General features: G+C 47.8%; 1 pseudogene; it reads left to right on the forward strand.

The window, feature by feature from the left end:
• Positions 1–1848: 1848 nt before the first annotated feature.
• On the forward strand, positions 1849–3092 carry LOC137775177 (pre-B-cell leukemia transcription factor 2-like; annotated as a pseudogene).
• The last annotated feature ends 4038 nt before the right edge of the window (positions 3093–7130 follow it).

The raw sequence follows: 7130 nt of genomic DNA on the forward strand, positions 1-7130 counted from the left end.
CCCTTATCCTCCTCCCCACATACATTTTATGTGTTTGATGTCACAATTTACCTATTTTTGTATTGTGTATTCATTGACAATTGTACTTATAGCTATTTTTAATACTTTCGTCCTTTTACTAGATTAAAGTAGTTAACACACCACCGTATTATAGTATTAGTGGATTCTGAATCTGGCTATATGCTTAACTTTACCTATACCTAGTGTGTGTGTTATATTTTCATATGTTTTATGTTAGCAATTAGTTTCCTTTCATTTTGGCTTGGAGACCTCTTATCAGAAGTTTTTGTAAAGCAGATCTAATGGTAATGATCTCCATCAAATTTTGTTTGTTAGGGAAATTCTTTATCTCTCAATCATTTCTGAATGACAACTTTGTTGAGTAAGGTATTCTTTTTTTTTTTTATTTTTTTAAAAATTTTTATTTATTTATGGCTGTGTTGGGTCTTCGTTTCTGTGCGAGGGCTTTCTCCAGTTGTGGCAAGCGGGGGCCACTCTTCATCGCGGTGCACGGGCCTCTCACTATCGCGGCCTCTCTTGTTGCGGAGCACAGGCTCTAGACGCGCAGGCTCAGTAGTTGTGGCTCACGGGCCCAGTTGCTCCGTGGCATGTGGGATCTTCCCAGACCAGGGCTTGAACCCATGTCCCCTGCATTGGCAGGCAGATTCTCAACCACTGCGCCACCAGGGAAGCCCGAGTAAGGTATTCTTGGTTGGCAGTTTCCTTTATATTTTTCTTTACTTTTCTCCCTTCCTTTCTTCCTTCCTTTCTTTCTTCACTTTGAATATGTAATCAATCCTTCTCTCCTGGTCTGCAAGATTTCTTTTGACAAATCTGCTGATCTCCTTATGTGAGTTCTCTTATGTGACAGAATTTTTTTCTTCTCTTTGGACTTTTAAAATTCTCTGTCTTTGATTTTAGACAGTTTATTATGTGTGTCTTGGAGAAGACTGTTTTGGATTGAAATTTTGGGATGACTTATTAGCCTCATGAACTTGAATGTCCAAATCTTTCCCCAGGTTTGGGAAATTCTCAGCCATTATTTCTTTTCTCCCTCACATCTCCTTCTGTGACTCCATTGCATACATTGTTTCTCTTGATGGTGTCCATCATTCCCACTGGTTTTCTATGTTCCTTTTCATTCTCTTTTCTCTTTTTGCTCCTCTGATTGGATAATTTCAATTGATCTTTCTTCTAACTCGTTGATTCTTTCTTTTGCTTGGTCAAGTCTGTTGTTGAACCTCTGTATTGAATTCTTCAGTTCACTCATATTATTCAGCTCCAAAATTTCTGGTTAGTTCTTCTTCTTCTTCTTTTTTAAAAAATATTTTCTATATCTTTATTGTTCTCATTTTATTTGTATTGTTTTCTTGGTATCATTAAATATCTATATATGTTCTCTTGTAGCTCTCTGAGAATCTTTATTATATTTTTAAATTATTTTGCAATGTTCACACTCTCTCTCTCCACTGCCGAGGGGCTGGGGTCTCCTGTGGGGGGCCCAGATGGTACCCCAGGTCTCCCTTCAGGGCCGGGGTGAACGCCGGGGAGAGCCGGGAGGGGGAGGAGACTGGGCAGGGGTTGGGGCAGGGAGAGCAGCAGCCCCAGAGAGTTTGGGGGAGTAGTAACCAGGTGGGGGGGGAGGGGCCGAGCAGGGAGGGGCCTCAGGGCTCCCCCCCACCTATAGACAAGCGGCTGCTGGGGCCGCCCCCTCCAGGTGGGGGCTAGGGGGGCCTTGGGTTAGTGGGTGGGGAGCTTGGGGGCCCTGCTGAGCCTCCCAGTGGCAGAGACCCTGGTGGGGGTGGGGGTGGGGTCCCGGGAGGCTGAGGGAAGCAAGACATCAGGGACATTCTGTAGCAGATAATGACCATCACCGACCAGAGCCTGGACGAGGCCCAGGCCAAGAAACATGCCCTAAACCACCAGTGAATGAAGCCTGCCCTCTTTAGCATCTTGTGTGAAATCAAGGAGAAAACTGGCCTCAGCACTCGAATCTCCCAAGAGAAGGAGCCTGTGGACCCACAGCTGATGTGCTTGGACAACATGCTTCTGGCAGAGGGTGAGGCAGGGCCTGAGAAAGGGGGTGGCTCAGCGGCAGCAGCTGCCACTGCTGCAGCCGCCAGGGACGGTGTGTCCCCTGACACCTCCATCGAACACTCCGATGATCGCAGCAAACTTGCCCAGATTTGCCACATTTGCCACTCGGAACTGGAGAAGTATCAGCAGGCATGTCACGAATTCACAAGCCACGTCATGAACCTGCTGAGGGAGCAGAGCCGCACGCGGCCCGTGGCACCCAAGGAGATGGAGCGCATGGTGAGCGTCACCCACTGGAAGTTCAGCGCCATCCAGATGCAACTCAAGCAGAGCGCCTGCGAGGCCATCATGATCCTGCGTTCCTGCTTCCTGGATGCCAGACGAAAAAGCCGTAATTTCAGCAAACAGGCCACTGAGGTCCTGAATGAGTATTTCTACTCCCACCTGAGTAACCCACATCCTCGTGAGGAGGCTGAGGAGGAGCCGCCAAGAAGTGCAGAATCACTGTCTCTCAGGTACTGGGGAGGCATAGGCAGGAGTTTTGGGGGCACGGCGCTCTCCCATCCTGTTGACTAAGGTGTTTACAGAGGGGCAGGTTCCCACCTGACCCTCCTTTCTGCCCCACACCCCACAGGTCTCCAACTGGTTTGGCAACAAGCGGATTCGCTATAAGAAAAATATTGGGAAGTTCCAAGAGGAGGCAAACATCTATGCCATCAAGACTGCTGTGTCAGTCACCCAGGGAGGCCACAGCCCCACCAGCTCCCTGACACCCGCTTCCTCCGCAGGCTCTGGGGGCTCTTTCAATCTCTCAGGATCTGGTGACATGTTTCTGGGGATGGCGGGCTCAACGGAGATTCCTACCCTGCCTCCCAGGTGGAATCACTCCGACACTTGTTGTGGCCGGGGGCTACGGGAATAACCTCGGGGGAGGCCAGATGTATAGCCCTCGGGAAATGAGGGCAAACGGTGGCTGGCAGGAGGCTGTGACCCTGTCCTCGATGACGTCCCCGACAGAGGGACCAGGGAGCGTTCATTCTGACACTTCCAACTGATCTCGCCTCTCAGGGCCACAGGGGTGGGGGGCTCACAAGGCAACTCTTGAAGAGGACGCAGGCATCCAGAGGACAAAACCCAGACACAGGGGAAGCACAGGATAGAGAAGGGCAAATGCGGTCATCCCCTCCCCGGCCAGACTCTCTCATTGCTGGGTGTGGGGGGCATGATGACTACATGGCAGGGAAGATGGGGTCCCTTAAGGGGAGAGTGAAGTCTGTCTCCCCTTTTTTCCTTTTTTTCTCCCCCTTTCTCTCTCACACAGAAACACACACACCCAGAATCCTATTTTTCAGATCTTTCCTCTCCTCTCCTTCTCTTTCTCTCATACACACACATACAGCTATTCTGTTTCTTTCTCTCTCTTTCTCTCTCTCTCTCTCTCTCTGGGCTCCCCCACTACCCCCCCCCCCCCCCCCCCCCCCGCCATATGCTCTGGGATCTGTGGAGATGCCAGCCCTGCCCAACCAGAGATGCCAAAAATGGGGACATGACTTCTGGAGAGAGGACATGGGCCACGCCCCCTGTGCCTCCCCAGACCCTGCCCCTCCACATGGCTTTATTACCTCATACCAGCTCATCTTAAACCAATAGAATTGTTCCGTGGACGAGAGTGTCTGACTCAGGTATCTACCTCAGAGGGAGTTTCTGCTACTTTAGGGAATTGTTGACTGGGCTTTGGGGTTGAACCTTTTTTTTTTTTAAGGAAAGAAAAATTAACCCTGGGATCCATCTGTATTTTTTTTTTTTTTCGGGGTTTTTTGTTGTTCGTGGTGGTTCTTAATTTTTAATTTAGTTTGGGGAAGTAGATGTTTTTATAAATATGTTGATTTTTTAAAAAAATTTCTTGCTTTTCCTATATTAGGGGTGATAGCCAAAGGGGTCATGATAAGAGAAAGGGGAACAAATACAACTGGTGTAGAGGCCTGCTTGGATCCAGTCCTGTCCATCAGAAAGTACATTTAGCAGGGCCCCACGCCTGCCCCCGCTAAAATCACTTGGGTGCTCTCCTTTGCTAAAGTCACTGAGGTGTTCTTTGCTTGTGCAGGCAGCTTCCTGCTGCATTTGGTGTGCAGGCAGTCAGGGCTTGCTCAGCCAGCCTATTCCCCCTGTTCCCACCACTGTTGGGCAGGGCTAGACTCAGTAATTTTGAGCAAATGTCACCTTCCCCTGTGAGTGACACTTCTACAATCTTTTTTTAAAACTACCATTTGCAGATTGGAGGGGGAAGAATGGGGAGGGGGTTATTGCCAAATATGTTAAACATGGGTTGGGGTGTCTGTGTATGTATCTCCCTCAATTTCCCCAGAAATCACGTATCTTTTTTTTTCTCAGTCCAAAATCAAGAGGGTGGGGAGAGAGAGGAGGGAGGCTGCAAAGAGCCAGGTATGAGGGAAGGTAAAATCACCGCTGTCCCACCCTCGGCCCTGAACCCTACTATCTGAACCCCTCAAATATCGTCAGGATTTTACAAGACTATAATAGTGGGGAACTTCTCCCATCAAAGATCCAGGCAGGACTGGGGGGCAGGTTGGGAGTGTGATGGGTGGGGGTGGGAAGCATGGGCCGGGGGCAGTTCTCTCCTCACTTGTACACTTGTAGTTTCACAGAAAAAAAAAAAGCAGTTTTATTTATTTATTTTTTAATTAATTAATTTATTTATGGCTGTGTTGGGTCGTTGTTTCTGTGCGAGGGCTTTCTCTGGTTGTGGCAAGCGGGGGCCACTCTTCATCGCGGTGCGCGGGCCTCTCATTATCGCAGCCTCTCTTGTTGCGGAGCACAGGCTCCAGACGCGCAGGCTCAGTAATTGTGGCTCACGGGCCCAGTTGCTCTGCGGCATGTGGGATCTTCCCGGACCAGGGCTCGAACCCGTGTCCCCTGCATTGGCAGGCAGATTCTCAACCACTGCGCCACCAGGGAAGCCCCAAAAAAGCAGTTTTAAATAAAGAAATTTCTTCCCCCACCCCAAAAAAAGAAAAACAACAGAAATGTGCACACATGTTCAAAACAGCACTGTTTTTCTTTTAATATTTATTTATTTATTCATTCATTTGTTTGGCTGTGTCAAGTCTTAGTTACGACACGTGGGATCCTCCTTGTGGCACTCGGGCTTCTCTAGTTGTAGTGCGCGGGCTTCTCTCTAGTTGTGGCAGGCGGACTCCAGAGTGTGCAGGCTCAGTAGTTGCGGCCCGCAGGCTTAGTTGCCCTGCGGCATGTGGGATCTTAGTTCCCTGACCAGGAATCGAACGCGCATCCCCTGCACTGGAAGGCGGATTCTAAACCACTGGACCACCAGGGAAGTCCCTGAGAATCTTCAGAAGAGTTATTTTGAATTCTTTGTCAGGCAATTCCTGGACCTCCATTTCTTTGGGGCTAGTTACAGGAGATTTGCTGTATTCCTTTGGTTGAATTTTGTTTCCCTGATTCTTTTTAAACTTTTTTTTTTTTTTTATAAATTTATTTATTATTTATTTATTTTTGGCTGTGTTGGGTCTTCGTTTCTGTGCGAGGGCTTTCTCCAGTTGCGGCGAGCGGGAGCCACTCTTCATCGCGGTGCGCGGGCCTCTCACTGTCACGGCCTCTCCCGTTGCGGAGCACAGGCTCCAGACGCGCAGGCTCAGTAGTTGTGGCTCACGGGCTTAGTTGCTCCGTGGCATGTGGGATCTTCCCAGACCAGGGCTTGAACCCGTGTCCCCCTGCATTGGCAGGCAGATTCTCAACCACTGCGCCACCAGGGAAGCCCCCCTGATTCTTTTTGATATCTTAGTCTCTTGTAGATGTCTGCACGTTTAAAGGAGCAGACACCTCTTCCAGACGCTATGTACCGATTTCAGTAGGGAAAGCCTTTCGCCTCTGGGTAGGGGCACACTGGATTGTACTGCAGGGTGCCAAGTGCAGAGGCATATGGTGGCACTGGGTCTGGGAGGGCATGATGTCTGTTTGGCTCAGGCTGCTGACGTCCACAGCATTGACAACTGTGTGGTCTTTGGCAAGGATTGCAGGGGGTCTGGAGTCACTGGAATGGCTGTTGTTGTCCTCAGCAGTGCCTCTAGTTCCAGTGGCTAGGGACCATACCGGTGAAGCAGGACTTTCATATCGTGCCCCCCAAAGGCTAGGGACACTGGTTACTCAGCCTGCTGTCACTTTTCTGGTGAGAGGAGCTCTCTTGGCACCCCTGGCATTGAACAATGCTGGCTTGGAGGATGGAATGATGCCACCAAATGACAGTGTCTTGGTGTGATCAGACTTCTTAGAGGACTCCAGATCTTTCCAGAGCTGTTTTTGTTCCTGATAGCTGTCTAATTTTTGGTCTTTTTTAGGGGGATGGAGGCTGCTGTCTCCTACATCAGCATTTTGGTGATATCATGTTTGAGGACATTATTCTTTGAGAGAATGGTTTTGAGTATAGAATTTTAGATTGGCAATTTTTTTTTTCTTTTGGCACATCTAAGGGCTTCAGTCTACTCTATACTGGCATCTCTCTTTGTTCTTGGGGACTTAGATGTTGGTATAGATGTTTCTCATTTTTATATACCTAGTCTATATCTTGGTATTTTTCTTTTTGTCAGTTTCTGCTGTTTCTTACCATTTTAGTAATAATAAGCTAAATTATGTTGTAGTAACAAATAACCAAAAGTTTTTCTTACATGACATGTTCTATTCACTTTGGCAGGATTTCTGCTATCATAATTATTCACCTACTCAGGTTGTTGAATGCCCTACCATCTTATTATGCTACCACTTCAACACAAGGGCTGCAGTATTTGCTGTGGCAGAAAAATATATTGCCTCTCTTTTTTAAAAAAATATATTGTCTCTTAAATGCTTCTATGTGGAAGTGACATCATTTGTTCTCACACTTCATTGGATGAGCCAGATCACATGGTTATGCTTCACTTCAAACAGGCAAAGAAGTATTAATATTTCCATGTGCTCAGAAAAAGAGAATTTTAAATGTCACTGAACACTAGTAATGTTTCCATCTATGATGTTTCTACAGATGGATTCCTTTTTATATGTCTTGCCTGAGTTTTGTT

This window comes from Eschrichtius robustus, chromosome 13, assembly GCF_028021215.1.
Source record: "Eschrichtius robustus isolate mEscRob2 chromosome 13, mEscRob2.pri, whole genome shotgun sequence".
Lineage (NCBI taxonomy): Eukaryota > Metazoa > Chordata > Mammalia > Artiodactyla > Eschrichtiidae > Eschrichtius > Eschrichtius robustus.